The following is a 17,223-nucleotide window of genomic DNA, read 5'->3' as shown; positions in this document are numbered from 1 at the left end:
AAAATCTAAAACCGTGAAATACGTACTCCAGGAGTAATAATCTTTCGATTTAGGCAATAAAAAATAATAGGAAACCACTCTATTCATCGCCGGGATACGGACCTTTGTGGAAATTGATTAGAAAGCGCCCCAAGTGGTAACAAAAACCAATCTTCAACGGGACGGAATAGTTCGTGGATCTCTCCATTTCCCGGTTTTTTGCCGCGTTTTGTTGTCAGAGGTTACGGTGGGAAATGGGGAGATTCTGAACGCCACGGAAGACTACCAGAAAACAGGGACAGAATGGTGCTCCCTCTATGTAGACTCCTTGCCCTCGACTTCCGCGGCGGATGGAATTTGCAAGATGACTGCATTGATGATATGGGATTCCATCCCATAAAACGCTGATCGCTGTTGCCACTTCGGTCGCATTTTAATCGGTTTTCAAAAATTTCCGCGGCGCGGTGATGAATGCAATTCGATCCACTTTTTTTTCCAATATTTTGCTGTATTATGTTTGCAATTACGAGGAATAGGATTGGGCTTTTATGAATTTCATATCTCACATCTTCATGTATAAAAATTTCGGTTAAAACCCTTAATTACACCTTATTTCCCCGTGAAACTCGGATCATTTTGTCTGTCAACGACGCGAGTGGCAACTTTTGAAATACATTTAAATGCACGGCGGTTGACAATTAATTTTTGAGGCCCACATGAGGATCCTCTTTTGTAATACTCGTGGGATTATGTATCCGGTATGCCTCACCAGCGTTGTGCATGTTCGTACAAAGGATGACACGAGAATTTCTTTCCGCGGTTTGCCGACGGCAGCGAGCGTCCGTAAGGTTGAATGCTCTCGTGTTGGGCGTGCCTCGCGGGATGACTCAGCCGCGCCCGGAAGGAGGTCTCGACAGAGAACTTGAAGCGGACGAGGAAGGCCGCTGGGGAATTCCCTCTTGCCGTCACCTCGCCCCCACTTACGCCCTCTCTTTCTTGGCCTCTTCCTCGCTTTTGTGTCCCTTACATTCACTAATCTCATCCTGAGGGCGGCCAGCTGCGTGATGAAAAGTAGCGATAAAAAGTGGAGCGTTTCCAAAATGTTACGCGAGTTCTCCAGGGCGACAGGATCCGAGAATGCCGAGTTCGTGAAATACTTTGGGATCACCGATTACTCAGGATCTCTCGTGGAGTAAACAATAGATACGAACGCGAAGTATGCGGTAAATCCAACCGCGATTAAACCATATTTTTGGCCCCATAATAATTAATGACACTACTATACTAATAGATTGTACGAAAGGAAAGCTCATTGGCACGTCAACGTTGTGTGAAAATATTTCTTGAATAAACGCACAAATATTGCTCATTCTTTACATTAATCGGTAAAAATTTCCGCAGTTTAGCTGCAGTAACTTTGAATGACTTTTGGAAGGTATTACTACGGTGCCGTGGGTAGTTAAGATAATCGGATTGGGATTTAGGTGACTGTTTTTTATGAAAACGGTGTGACTTAGAAGAGGTTTATGAGGTGTACGGGTTTTTTTACCAGAATTTTAAGGGAGAGGTAGTGGAATGCAGCCATTAGGTAAGAGGAGTGTTCAGAAAATAACGGAAATTTTAGTTTTTTGTAAAATATATTCATTTGTTCGTCTACATTAATGTTGTCGCCTTCAATATAACCCCCATTAGATGTAAAGCATTTATATCAGAACTTCTTCCAATCCTCGAAACTCTTCTCAAACTCGATTTTTAGGATAGCCATTATCTCTGCAAGCAATTCATTTTAATTCCATCCATGCGAGTAAAACGATGGCCCTTCAGGTTCTCTTTGCATTTGAAAATAGGAAAAATCACACGGATCCGTGTGTAGTGTTGTTTTTGGCCAAAAATTCACGAACATGCAATGAAGTGTGAGCTGAAAATACCGAGCGCATAAAAACACGTCTAACTTAGCGGCTGCCGCAGACAAAGTAAGCAATGAAAACAGCTGAAAAATTTATCCTATTTCTGGGGCATTTATACCAACTCAATTTAAACGTTTTAGACAGTCGGACTCTCCAAACTCGCGAGAAATTTAAAAATTTAGTTGCCGTTATTTTCTGAACACAGCTCGTATGTTAGACGGAATGAGATACGTAGTCAGGTGATCAAAGCGGTTAGTTTTGATAAGACCTGGCGCAGGTCACGGATTCCCCTTAGAATACTCTAGGTATCTAGGCTACCTCAGAGTAAATTCATTCATGAGTGATGATCGGGTTCTACGGATTTGGCGAGACTGAAATGGCTTAAACTCACATCACGTAATAATCGGCCGATTCCGAGGATAGCGTTTGCGTACATGTTCATTTACTCTGGAAAATTACCCCCCTCACCTCCGCCTCCATAGAAGGTAAAGCTCCCGATGGAGAAGGAGAGCCAAGATTTCTTTAAAATCCATTTATAAGTACATATAAGTACTCGTCTTCCTTTGCTAGACCCGAGGAAGCCTACATTGCCACTGTTTTGCGGTGCTTATGTATTACTTATTGCATATATGTGGGCGCTTGTCTTGTTCTTTCGATCGAAAACCTCGGAAACTAAGGTCCATTGGACGCTTGAGCAAAAACACGTATCACTTAAAATTACATTTTCTATCATACTGCGGATTTGAAACGCGATCTGGAGGTGACCTTTGGTTATCTTCCCTTGTGGGCGCAGTTTAATATCAAGCATGTATTCTCGAAATTATACCATTTCAGTCACACGGGTGCCTGTGTGAATTCTATTGAATAGGAATTCCGAAAAAGAAAGTGCGACGAGTGCCTGTTATATTTTTTTTAGTTACTAGTCAACATACTCACCTTTCTCCTCTCGTTATACATTTAACCTTGTCGATACTCATCTGTTCATGTGGATGTTCACAACACCATCTACTGACAATATCAGCCACCGCAACCATCGGAAGGACCAGTTTTTCTTCGATATTTATTCGCACATTCCAATAGCAATGTGTCGATTGTGATCCAATTACATATAATGTTCCGTCTCCGGTTGGATTGCCTCATTATATTCATAATATACAAATTATTTGGTTTTAGAAATACCGGTTTAGACGAATGGCAATGGTCAATTTTATCCTCATTTGAAAAAGGCCAGATTGGCGCCCATGCCACTCCACGTGACGTCACAGGGACCTAGATTCAATACCAGTAGATAGGAGTTTTACATCGTCTGAGGTTACCAATGCATGCATGAGGCACAGAGCTCAGGGAAACATTCCTCAATAATCACCTATTAAAACTGCCTATGGTCGGAAAGTTTCCTTCGTTTGATAAGATATTAATAATCCTTATTCAAGCCAAGCGCTACCTGCTGTCAGGGTACTCTGCTACCTGCTAGCAGCCTGGGTCGTATCAGCGCTCAGAGCCTCGCCCCAAGGTCACCTCACTTGCGGCAGCGGGAACCAGAACGACGTCACGCGGAGTTTTCCCGGCATTCATACTTAGCCGTCGCGTTTTCGCGCGCCTGAAAATTTTCACTTTTCATTTAATCGCGAAAAATAGATGTCGTCATTTAAAAATCTAATAGCGTGAAATACGTACTCCAGGAGTAATAATCTTTCGATTTAGGCAATACAAAATAATAGGAAACCAACCTAATAGGGAGGTTTGCAATGCATGTCCTCGCTTTCTCTAATAAACACCGCTTTACACGACTCAATTTTGACTGCGCCTTCGTATACACCCCAGACTGGGTAAAACGGCCTTTAGAACATTCTAATTTCGCTTGAATGATGGCATGAAACGAGCGCGCGGCGTCCATATGTTGAACTCCCACCACCTCCAAATATTCATACCACACAATACAATTTTGAAAGCACATTGTCTCCATTGATGGCACAAATATTCAGCACTTGCTTTGAGACAACGCAGAACCACCCATAGCAACTCTCTAGGGTGGGTCACTTGGCACATTCCATATGGGATATTCAATCAATGTAAATATCGTTATCCTGTGAGATTGCATGGGATTTTGTATATTGTGCAATCATTGAAGTTCAAAATATGATTACAATGCAATTTTTTTGGGTTCAGGGTCCCATTTAATGGCAAAATCTATATATTTATCGGTGAGCACATTTCGGCGAAACGAGCTGTTCTATTATGTGGACCCACCATTATTGCTACAATATTACCTAATATTCATCGGTCAAGCAACACACCACTGAAGGTAACCCATAATGTGACGATCCGTGAATTTTCCTCCTTCGATAGTTCAACAACAATATTTAATCCTATGAGGTGACTAAATTGGCAAGTGGCCAAATTTCCCATGAAATTTATTTAGAGCAATCGTCATCGTAGGACTTATTTTATAAATTACAAAATTGAATCGAACCTTTGCGGAGCAAAATCAGGGAAAATAAAGCGTTTAGATTGCTAACTCAATGGTAAAAAAGATGATGCACCCCACTCCTTTGGAAATAGAGTAGGCAACTTCCTTTTTTTGTACCTATCTTCTCTTGGGCAGGAATGATCTTTGTTCCACTGCCTCGTTCAGATTATGATTGTTCCAGCAATCGTTGGTACTATCGTGCATTCACACAACGATGGTTAAAATCTGTGCTGCCCTCTAGTGCTGACATTTAAAGTAAATGAGAAATTGACTGTTAGCAAGGCTGTTAAGGTATGCAGGGTCAAGATATTACTTTGTTCAACGTGTATTTAACGAATAATTTTTCTTCCGCCCATATTCTTCCTTACTTGGGCAAATTCATGAAAAAATAGAGCGAAGGGAGCTTCACGAACTTTTCGTTTTTCTATTGTCGCTTCCTTTTCCGGTTTCCCAGCGCCTGACCATCGTAAAGTGGCAACGTTCGGAACTACGTGAACTATTGTCAGGAGATGTATTCACATTGCTAGTTCGGCCAACTATCGTTAGGACGATCGCTCGCACAGTCGTAATCTGAACGGGGCACTACTTTGTGGAGGATGTGCAACGCCTCCCCCGACGGGACCCTAAAAATAAAAACACTTTGTCGACCAGCGTCGATCCTTTCAAGGTCTCCACTCTAAGTTTATTGTCAGCGTTTTCTATTTCCCGCTATGGGTGCGTGGATCAGCGACAAGCTGGGAATCAAAATAATTTCCTCACCTGGGAGGTAAGACTTTTCTGTGCGAGACTCTACGTACAGTTCTTCCAAAAATTATGTTTTTACCTGCTTTCTTATTTATGGAATTGGATATAGGAAAGGACCTGGGATAATCATTTCAAGTGTTGGTATCCTTCGGGTCATTTTGCACTCTCTCGAAACCATAATCATGGTTGCGCTGCAAAAGACGGTCCATATCACCTCTCTCTCTGCCCTTCATCGAACTGAAGAAGTCAACTGCAATGCCGGCGAAACTGTTGTCTGCAAAGACGGACACGCGCGGTGCATATCCCGTAACCCTTTCCGATTCAGTGGCGCAGCGAGAGGAGGGTGTTTGGGGGTTAAAACCCCCTCAGAGCTCAGAAAAATGCTTAAGTTTAATCCATTTAACTTAATTGGATTGATAGTACTAATAGAATAGTGTAAGGATTAATAAAATATCCCTCAGAAAGCCGTAAAACTCACCATTTATCTTAACATTCCGCAATTTATTAATCTCGCACCTACCGCTTATCCTGGTGGGTATTCCACACCCCCAAACATCCCGGTATTAGTTGCACCTAAACCCCCCCAGCCTTAATTCCTGGCTGCGCCCCTGCTCCGATGAATAGCATCGTCAGTAATTGCAAATGCGTGCAATTTGTGGAAGTGGTGTAGGTGATACGACGCTATGGTTTTCGTATTCAGGTGGTCACCCAGTAGAACACCTACATTTTCGAAAAATGTTAAACAAAGCTGGCGCCGACTTCCGTTCCCATGACGAAATGTAACCCGGGTCAGCGCTCACCAGCGTTTACAGATCGCTGTGGGAACCGCAAGTGTGTTTCCTTCTGTATCCGTCCACCTTTGTGTGGACGCCAGGAGGAAAAATGTTCTCTCGAAGATGACGTAATCCCGTAGTCTCCCATCCACCTCTCTTGATGTTTTTCTTTCTCTCGTTTTCTTCCTCGCGGATTTCCCAGCATCCAACAGGTGACGAGAGTTGAACGAACGACTCTTCCCATGGAGAATGTGTTACGCGGACCGTAGCCTCCGATACGCACAGGCCGGAACATCCTAAAGTCGATTGTCATCTGTTTGTAATGACGGTATATTTTTGCGTATGTACCTCTACTGGTACTACAAACATTTATTAATGACTTTATTTGGGCTGCTAATATTTAGTTAGTGCCGTAGATGTCTACGTAATAATTATCTTAGCTGTTATCTAATCGCTTCCGATTGCTCATGAAGCATTATGTGTATTTTTTTATCTTCTATATATTAACACCTTGTTCAAAGAACTAGTTGATCGGAATGAATTTTATTTGCCTTTGTTTGGATATTTTCCATATTTCCCTAGTATACAATAAGGCATTGATGTTTTAATGGAAGATAATTTGCCCATAAATTAATCCGTGCGAATATAAATCATTGATTATTGAATTGTTATTGGGAATACTATGAGCTATTTCGTATATTATGCTATATGGGATAATAATAATATTTGGTCATTACCGTAAATTTGTATATGATAATTATCATATTTATCAAGTAATTGCTGCTGATGGCTCATGGAACGCTTTATGCCATTTTAAATAATATTTCTGTGCGTCGTTCTAAAAACACGTCGATCGTAATGTTTTTCTTTATCATTTATCTGGTTATTCTTCTCCAGAATAGTATAAGGCGTTGATGTTTTTAAATGGAATATAAGGAGTCCAAAAAATAAGCCGTACGAACGTACATTAATGTATGGGTTTCTCGAGCTCTGCCGCAAGAATGCTGTTCGTAGCCACGATACTTTTTATTGTTCTCTAGTAATGATGGCCATAAATCGCGTCTTAAACAGTAGTAATGCTTCCCCTAATGCAGGGGGTCGGCAACCTTTTGAGACGGAGGGACCAAAATTTGTTATAGGGACGCTTTATCCTCTCTCCTTCCTACAATCATTTTTCTATCCTGTTTACTATATTTTTTGTGTGTCTGAAAATAATAATAATATTATTATTTTTTGCGCGTGGACCTGGAAGGCCGCAATTTAACGTCAAAGAGCCACATGCGGCTCGCGATCCACAAGTTACCAACACCTGCCCTAGTGCATAAATACTTTTAAATGAAATTGAATTTTCGCATATAATTAGTGTGTGCCAGATTTTGTGCGATGAACTGAACTTTATTGAACAATGCCATTTACCGTATGCATAATGCCATGAAAAGACTGCCATTTGAAGCGCATTTTCCGTGATTAGCGAGAACAGCCTAATGGTTGGTAATAATAGGGGCTGATACTTATCCGGCCTATGCATCTCGAGTCTGTTGCTGAACACTCCGCCACACAGTGGTCTGGAATGGAAAAAAGTTGGCTAAAGTAAGAAATAATGGTCCAATTTCGGTCACATTCGGTATTAAAGGTTTTTTGGTTCTGTAATTATGAAAATGAAATCGTAATTTTTTGTAATAATAAAATGACTGACGTTTATTAGAATATCATCAAAACTATAAAACACTATAATTTATGTTCCACGTAAGTGATAGTTTCTCCGTTTTGCTTGGGCCTATTCTCTTATGCCTAATGTTGCCTTCTGTTAATTAAATTGAAAATTTTTAAAAAATAGTGGAACAATTCGTAAGCATGTAAAAGAATGTACTTTACGCTCATCCTTGCCAATTGGATGACACTCTTCATTTCACGATAAGGCCTACTCCCTTTCATTTTGTCTACAAATTCTCTTCTCTTCCTTTCCCTACCCCACGCACCCAACATTCTTCCCAGTATGTGCTTAAACTTTTCTCGGGATTCTCACCGAGTTAAAAACTCCATTTTTGCCGACGTTTCTAGCTCCGACTCGGGAACCATCCTCAGGGCATACAAATGTAAAACGAATCGTCCGTAAAAATGGAGTTTTTAACCCGGTGGAATTCCCGAGAAAAGTATACCCAAATAATTCGCCGGGATAGCATCAATACTCCTGGAGTATTACTCCATTCAATTCTTCCCATTAGCTCGGTTTTACGGAAATTGGGGGCACAAACGTAATCATTATTTAAGTGATAAACGATTTTAATTTTTCCGGGTGAGCAATATTTAGGAATTCTTTCTGGGCTCTAAACCAGGTTATTTCAGTTGTATTGGCCGACGTTTTAGAAAAACTCGGTGGCGGCGGGGATAACTCCTCGCCTACCACACCGAAGGTCGCGGGTTCGAGTCTCGCCTGGATAGGTTGACCCTTCCAGGACATGGATGTGTGTTATCGTCTGCTGTTGATTGTTTAAAAACTACCGATGTAAAGGCCTCATTGTGCTGTTTTCGGGGGTAATGGAAATAAAAAAAATAATAAATAAATAAAAAAACGACTTGTCTTCCATTCTCAAGGCTTGTTACTGTGTGGAATTGACATACAGACAGTAACACACCACAAGAATGGAAGACAAGTCCTTTTCCGCAAAATCGGCCAATACGACTGAATTAACCTGCTGTAGAGCCCGAGAAGAATTCCTGAATATTATTCAAGTATTCTACCGGTTAATGGAGGTTTGTATTTAGCGATTGAAAATTTTCCCGCCCTCTCTCTACCCATCGCGTAATTCCAAAAAAATTTTTTAGTTTTTTTTCACCCTGCCAGGTTTTTCGCGATCCAGCACACCGTGCGTCGGCGGCGGAAGATGGAAGAGGAGGAGGATGAGGGGGGGCGGAAGGGAAGGGGGTTGGAGGGGAATTGCGGAGGGGCCGATGACGATGATGATGCAGCCGGTTCCTTCCAGTCGCCTTCGAGAGTTGGTCGTGTCGTGTGCTGCGTGGTTAAGTTGTGGCCTTCTGTTCGTGTCGAGGAGGACGCGTTGCCTTGGAGGCAAGGAGGCGGCGTTAACATCCCGCGAACCGAGGCTCTGCTTCCAGCCGGACATCGAGCGCCTCGCACTCTGGTAAGCCAAAACCACGCTTCCTCTCTCCCAACCTTATCAACACTTCACCGCCACTTTCGTAATTGCTATCTGGGCAAGCGCCTACCTTCGTCGCGGTCCTGTCCCGCCTTTAAGGGATACTTTTCCCTCGGCAACCTTTAATTCATTCTCCAACGGGTTTGTTCGCCAAATTTTTATGATCGTCGAATAAGATTGAGACTTAAATGGTCGCATATTGTTCCATTTTTCTTATCCGTCGCCTACTTTTCAAGTTATACGCGGCGAAAAATCTACAGCCTTAACCCTTTCGCAGATAATACCTCATTCTTATTCATTTATTTTTTATTTATCTTCATCTTTGGTATTAAAAATAATATGTGGGGCCGAGAATCGAACCCTGATTCTCTGCACCGTATTCCTTGTTACTATCCACTGACCTAATTAAACCGATGAAGTCTTCTTCACCTTCACGAAAACAGCGAACGAAAGGCCTTTACCTCGGAGGAATACGACTAATAACAATGATGAACCATCACAAACAGCCGCATTTTTTGGCCCTATTCAGACGGCTACGAGTCGTGCCTGGATAGGGGGAACCTACCCCGGCGGACTCTTACCCCCGAACTTGCGTTTGCCAGGCGTGTACTTACGACACCACCTAGGCCGCCTGAAAATGATAGGTGTGACCGAGAATCGAACCCCGACTCTCTACACCACACGACTAGTTTCCGTCCACCGAACTAATCTAAATCCGCCGACCGCTGAGCTAATAGTCTTCTTTCTTAGCTTGCACACAACAACATCCGAACCAAAGCACTGCGTGAAACAAGCAACTTCGTACTCAGTCACCCGCATGGTGAATGTAAGTTAAGTACACCAAGGTTGGAATTCGACGTGAAAATATCATTTGGCTTAGCCGGGATCCGAACCTGGTTCTCCCAATCAGTGGCTTAACTATGGGGGGAATAAGGGGATTGATCCCCTCCAAGGCCTCATAGAAATTTAAAAATTATTTTAAAATGTTATCTAGTTTTGTCATGCAATAACTTCATCTGCTTAAAGTCGTAAGTGCCAAAATGATGTAAAATGTATTTCCAGGCATGTCATTTTTCAAAAATTTTCCCGGACCCCGTTGCCTAGTGGTGGGGGGTCGCCACCCCCGGCCATCCCACCCCCCAGAGCCTATCCCTAGTTACTCTACTGCTCCCAATAGCCGGTCAGGTATGCTATAAGTTACATCACCGAGGAATCTTCTTCCAAGACGAATCTCAGGCTGGGTTTTACCGAACAAGGTGTTGACGTCTCAAGTTCAAAATGTGGCACAGGAGACGGAGGTCGTAGAGGACTAATCCACTGTCGAAGAAATAAAACCTCCTTTGTCGCTATTCTGCGACGGACGTTTTGCAAAGAACCGCTTGGCATAAGTAATTTTGTACGCAGTCACACGCACGGTGTAAATTTAAATTCACCAAGGATGATTCGCCGTGGCAAAATCTCTTGGCTTTACCGGAATTCGAATCCGGATTTACCGATAAGCGGCATAGTAAGCACGATTTTTTCGTGGCGAATTTCATCCGTTGTGAATATACCATCCAATCCAGTGGCAGAATTAATACCTATATTTAAGTGGATATGGAAGGGTTCAGTTGGACAAAGAGCCCAGACTTTTTCGGAGATCTTTTAAGCCTCTGGAAACCCACTGGATATGCGGCAAAAATAAAATGTCGGAGGTAAATATCAAAATGAGACCATTTTTTGTTGTTTATCGGAGTTTCACTCTGCTTTTTATTCACATCATCATTCGAGTTTGTGTGAATTGAAGCTCCACTTTTCCTTTGCTGTTATGTCACTTCTTTCTTCAATGGGAAAATAAATTATCTTTTATACAATGTGTGATTTCAATGTAAGCAATGAGTTCCAGAAAAAAACTATGGACGCGACCTCGTAAATGTAACACAAAAATTGTGAAAAGACGTCGCACTCTGAGCTTAGAATCGAAAAAAATGGATAGCATTATATAAATTAACGTTTTTCTATCTAGGAGCCTGAAACTCTTCAGCAATATAAAAAAATTGGCTGCCAGAGATCGGAATGTTTATTGCTACGTCAATGCGTCGTTGTCTATTTACAGGTATCCAAACACGACAAAACCTTAAAGAAACTGTGTATTTCAGTTTTCTTGTAGAATCTTAAAGATTAAGCACCTGTTGATGTTTTCGGAATATTTCGCAGGCATAAAAAAGTATCGACTATTAATTATGGTATCTTTTCTTTATTATTATGATATTATATATTACCAGTATGATAACTTAATTTGAGAAATTCTATTCTGAGTTTAGATGCCCGTACTATAAAAAATAACGGATACTAATTTTATGCGTTTTTTTTAGAAAAAAAATCGAACAAAACTAGCGTTAAAGAAGATACGTGTCGAAATATGCATGCATATATTGATTTGTTACACATAAGATGGAAAATAAAAAATCCGCTTTCAACCCAGAAAATTAAGCGTCCAAGAAAAATGCGTTATCTGCATCGAATTCCTATAACATAATTTGCACCATACCATTTTCATCTAATTGAAATATTCCAATAGCGTCAACAGGTGCTTATAAATCACTGCTAAATCTTAAAGATTTTCCAAGAAGAGCTCTCCCCTCTTTGGTCTAGAGTTCATGACTGTGGTTCATGCCTGTATCTAGGCAACGGCTAATTGACATTCCGGCCTTTAATTGCCAATCATAGAGGGCGACAACTTCCGCCTTCTTTTGTTCGTTTTCTGGTAATGAGAAATGATGAATAAGGAAGACTTATTTTCCGCTGACACTTCTCTCCCCCCACAATCATTCGAATTTTAAAAATATATAAATTTCGATTTCGGGTCTGAGTGAACGACCGCATTATGGACCTCTCATCGGTTTCTTCCATCTTATGAGCCCTCATTAAGCTTCGCATCATCACATTCTGCCGGGTTTAACCGGGTTGACTCAGCCGTACACTAGCGATGTTCGGTTCGTGACTGAGGTTTGCCTAGCCGCCTAATCAGTTTTCCAAGAAGTCAGCGAAAAGAAAAAAGCCAGATTTTCTTCCTCTTCCCTCATTTTCTGATGGAAACATCGTTGTTTTCCTCTAATGGTGTCTTTTTAACGTTTTTTGTTGTAAAATTGTCGTGGTAAATTTAATAATTCGTAATGTTAATACACTAGGCCAAAATAAGCGCTCTCCCAAAATCATACTGAATCTTATTTTCGTACCTAATTGAGTGTATATTTTTCTTAGGGAATAAAACACTGAAATTGTACCATTCAGTTGAAAATTTTATTTAAAAACGGCAGAATTCGCCGCTCACCAACCTCCGAGAGCGTAAACAGAGGTGAATAAAGGTAATACCGTTGTAGTGCGGTTCAGGACCCATTAGGTTTAGTAAATGAGACCACACCATGATGTCATTTATATTTAAAACTAACGAGAAATTCGAATTTTCACAGCGGCGATAAATGAAAACAATTCAGATAAAGAAATGTACCTTTTTTATATTTCACATTATAGAAGGGGTAAGAAATGTAGAAAAAAATTATAGCAACCACGGTTGTTGCCGTTGAGTAATTTGCTTAGAATAGAAGTAATGCGATAGGTAAAAACGAAATAAATGTAATATTCAAGAAATTTGCAATTTACGCTCTTGTATTTTTACTTCACATGAACAAATTCTGGATGGGATAAATATCGAGTCGTATATCTCCAAGGTGCATCTTATTTTTCTTTTAAACGTCTGGCTAGTTATCAATCCCCGCCACTCGAATAACTAATCTCGAATAGTGAATTATCAACAATATATGCTCGTGTAAGGTGCGCACCCCTATTTTTAGGCCGGCGCGAGAGGGGGGGGAAATTCCTAACGCTTTTTGGGTGCGATCTAATATAAGAACTCGTTATTCGTTCCTGAATCGATAAATTTACGTTTCCATGATTATTAAGGTTAAATAATGTTAGAAATATATTTTCTACGAAGTTTTCCTTGTTTCAATGCTAAACTTTGGAGAAATAAACGATAAAAATTTGAGGTAAAATGGAACGCGGCTTACGTTAAAATTTGGAGGATTCGTGTAAGCTGCGCACCCCTATTTTTTTCACCGGCATTTCCAGAAAAAAAAGTGCACGGCTTTTACAGGTAAATACTGTATGTATCGTTAATGCATAGGTCAAGAAATATTAATCACTAAGGGGTGTGAATGGGTAAATTGCGAAATACGACGGAGAAGTGGTTTAGAGCCCTCGACTGCCATCGATCCTAAGATTGCTTTGACGCAACTCACCACTCAATTCTCCTGTCGGCTTATCTTTTAACACTTAAATTATTCTTTTGCTTCATCATTTGCTCTATGTATCTCACCCTTAGCCTACCTCTGCTTCTTCCATTCCACCCATCCTTCTACGATAATTTTTATATCACTCAGTTGAACCTCTAATTCGAGACGACGTTTTTTTTTAGCACAGATACCTCCTGGAAATACTTAGAATTTATGGAATAGCGATCGCATCGATGCATCACCTCGTAGTCTATTTAACGGGACTAATTAATCGGCCACATCATTAGACACGATGGTCCGAGGAATGATTTAATAATTAAACAAAATTCCTTAATAAATTTTAATTGATAATTGCAAATTAATTATAAAAATTAATGAAAAAATATAACAATTCATAAGTAATGATTAAACTGTAGAAATTCCTATGCTTAAATTATTCCTCGTGAGACATATTCTGTATTGTAGGTATCTCATTATCATCAATAGTCATCAATCCTAAGATTGCTTTGACCCAGCTCTCCACTCAATTCTCCTATCTTATAATCTTTTCTCACCAACGTATTTCTTCTGCTTTACATCCTTCATCACTTGCTCTATGTATCTAACCCGAGGCATACTCTTCCGTTTTTTCCTTTCACTTATCCTTCAATGGTAATTTTCATCGGACCATCGCGTCTTTTTATGTAGTCGATTAAATTGTCTTGTCTTCTAACCAAGGCTTTCAAATACTTTTTTTCTTTATTAATCATCTTAGAACTTCCGCATAACTCTGACGAACAATCCTTTTCACTATTTTAAGTATGCCGGGACTAGCAACGGTGATATCTTTATAGAGTCACCCGCAATGCGCAAATTGTGCGAAAAATCCACAGAGAAAATAATCATTCGCCTTGACCAGGATTTGAACCCAGATCCCCCGATTTCCGGTCCAGTGCTTTAGCCAGTTAAGCCACCGAGGCATCATTATTCCATGTGGAAATTTCAAGACTATACCTGACAAGGTGGTATGGGCTGCTGAGCATATTATGCCACAAGCAGTCCAAATCGTGCGCACAGCGCCACGGCCGGAGAGAAAGCCAGAGCAAAGAGTAAAGAGCGACCGCCTCTATGTGGTCAAAGTTCGGTCCTTGTCAAGGCGAAGTTTTTTTTTCACTGTGAATTTTTCCCACAGTCTTTTTCGCCTTCAAAATTCACTAACTCATTATTAACTTTGTGGTATTCCATTATAAGTTTTCTTGGATATTACACTATTGCGTAAAAGAAGTGGTATAAGTAATAGTGTAATATACAAGAAAACTTTTCACCTTCATCAGTCTTCTGTAACACTTCATTTGGATTGCTTCCAACCTCGAATTATCCGCCGCAGAACGAACCTGGAACACGAAGTCCCTCCTTTCGGTGCCAATCTGCGTTTGTGTTTCTGTGAAATAAAAGAATGAGAAACTTCAATATCGTCATCAAGTATCACCCATCCTAATAATGGTTTGACGCAGCTCTCCACTCATTTCTCCTCTAAGACAATCTTTTTACACCTGCATAATTCTTTTTCTTCACATCCTTCATCACCTGCTCCACGTGTTTAATCCGAGTTCTCCCTCTTTTGTTCTTACCTTCCATCCATCCTTCAACGTTAATTTTCATCAGATCATCGTGTCGCATGATGTGACCCGCCTAGCGCGCTTACTTACGCGCATAACTTGATAGGAGAGGCGGGGTGGCAAGTTGGGGCAAGATTTTTCAATTGATAATTAAATTTGACACTTTATTTTATAATGTGGTGCAAAACTCTTCGTGAAGCAAAGTGAAAAACATAGAGTTTTTCTCTACATTATGTTAAAACTAAGTGAAAAATAGTACATTTTAATTGTTTAAATAAAAGTAATAAAAATTATCGCTAGAATAAAAACTTTCACTTCAAGGGATTCTAAAATTGTTCATTTTTATTATAGAATGCTTTAAATTTAAGCATTTTAAAACATAACGCAGCGGTATCAAAAAAACTTAAGTATTTTTTTTAATGGGAAATTTTTTTGAGATCATTGACAGAAGTCTCCTGCTTTAAAAAAATGAGTTATAACTAAAATTATTTCAGTAATGTGGTCACTGATCATTTTATAAATTGAAAATGTAATTTTTTTCCAAATTAAAAAGTGATAAAAAACTTTTTTGGCCAGCTTTTTTCGATTTCAGCCCACTGTATAGCAGTACCAAATGGTACTAGCTGGTAGTGCAGTTCTACACGTAATTTTGTTGTCAATTATCATAATTTCTTAGAGTTTTTGAGAGTTTTAAATCGATAAGAATGTTTTTGATAACATTTTTCCTAAAAGTTTGCTATTTTAAAGCTGTAATTAACGCATTTAGAGCCCTTAGAAAATTGAGAATTATCAACAAGTAAAAAAAAAACGGAATTTTAATGCAAACACTTCGATTTTCTTTACTTACACCTAAGGTACTGTTAATAAAAAGGTATTATTATGTGACTGTGATTATTATTATTACATGCATATCTCATATAAAGCATGGTTATTTGGTGTGAGCCTAATATTTGGGATGTTATGATGGAAAACATTTTGGTGGTACCATATGGTACCGCTAAGTGTAACTATTAGTGGTAAAAGAATAAATTTTGCACCTAATGACTCAGAATTTCATTGACACTTAGCTAAATGAGTACCACAAAAATCGCAGAAACTTTTTAATTCAGGCGTTACCAGGTTAAATGGTCTCGTCTTCTGCCCAGGGTTATCCAAATACTTCTTTCTCTCCTACTCTTCTTTGGACTTCCGTACATCTCACACGATCTACCCATTTGATCCATGACGAAAGAACATAAATTGTGATTTCCACATTTTTTAATTCCAAAACTCAACAACCGACCATGGTTTCAACACATTGTGTAAGTAAAAACTGTGGAAATTCCCATTTGTGTTCTTTCGTCATGGATATATCGAACTTCCACCAAGTAAAGCCAGAAACGATTTTATATATCCATTTGATCTTCATCATTCTTCTGTAACACCACATTTAGAAATGGTTTTACCGGCGTATCAGGTGCAAAAAGGTTTCTCGGTTTTTCCACCGGTTGATGTTCTCCGTATCTTGGATTGAATTGAATTTTTCATCTCTCTTCAGAAGATCCCCTGAGGATGAACAGCAAGTCGCTGCTCAAAACAAGGGGAGACATGGAGAACATCAACCGGTGGAAAACCCGAGAAACTTTTTTGCACCACATTTAGAAAGCTTCCATCTTTGTTTCTCCACTGTTGCTATCGTCCATTCCTTACTAGCATAATGAATGCTCCTAATGTAAATTCTAATGAATGTATTCATTGCTCACACGATATATCCATTTGATCCTCATCATTCCTCTCTCCTCTTTTCCATTCGAAATGTTAAACCCCACCCAAAAACCTCATGACATGGAAGTTCCCGTTAATAATAATGAGAGTAGTTGGGATTTATCTCAGGGAAGTAATCTCCGTGTCTGTATTGTGCATGTAATTGATGCAGACATTTTTTGTTTCTCCCTAAAATTGGAGACCGACGGAAGCCGAGAGGAGGAGTGGAGCTGGGAATACCGTGGTTCGTAGGCGTGAATAGAGTATGAGGAAACTCTGCTGGGAAGTTGGTTTGTCAACAGGATGCCCCTACACTTAGCTTATTTTGTGCCTCCTCTAATTCCCGCTAGCGTGATATTGAACAAAGGAACATTACCGTCTCTCCATATCCATCCACTAGTGAATAGAATGATGCAACTTATCAGCAAGGCCCGGGAGAGGAGAGCACTCAACAAGTATAATCATAATTGGAGTTCTTTATAATATATTCGTGAAAAATATCGATTTTATGTCGTCTGTTTTTGTGATTAAAAAATCATTTTTTGCCGGCGTTGCGAAATGTAATGAATTCCATCTT

The 17,223-nt window shown here is 40.0% G+C and overlaps 1 protein-coding gene across 2 annotated transcripts in view; it reads left to right on the top strand.

The window, feature by feature from the left end:
- The first annotated feature begins 8,870 nt into the window (after window positions 1-8,870).
- The window catches only part of LOC124161191, an 80,607-nt gene continuing 72,254 nt past the window's right edge, over window positions 8,871-17,223 (top strand). For both annotated transcript variants that reach the window (XM_046537430.1, XM_046537429.1), the window contains exon 1: window positions 8,871-9,016. The gene's annotated coding sequence lies outside the window, so the exon portion shown is untranslated. The remainder of the gene's footprint in view (window positions 9,017-17,223) is intronic.

This window comes from Ischnura elegans, chromosome 6 (genome assembly GCF_921293095.1).
Source record: "Ischnura elegans chromosome 6, ioIscEleg1.1, whole genome shotgun sequence".
NCBI classification, from domain to species: Eukaryota; Metazoa; Arthropoda; class Insecta; order Odonata; family Coenagrionidae; genus Ischnura; species Ischnura elegans.
This window is presented reverse-complemented; position numbering and strand designations above follow the sequence as displayed.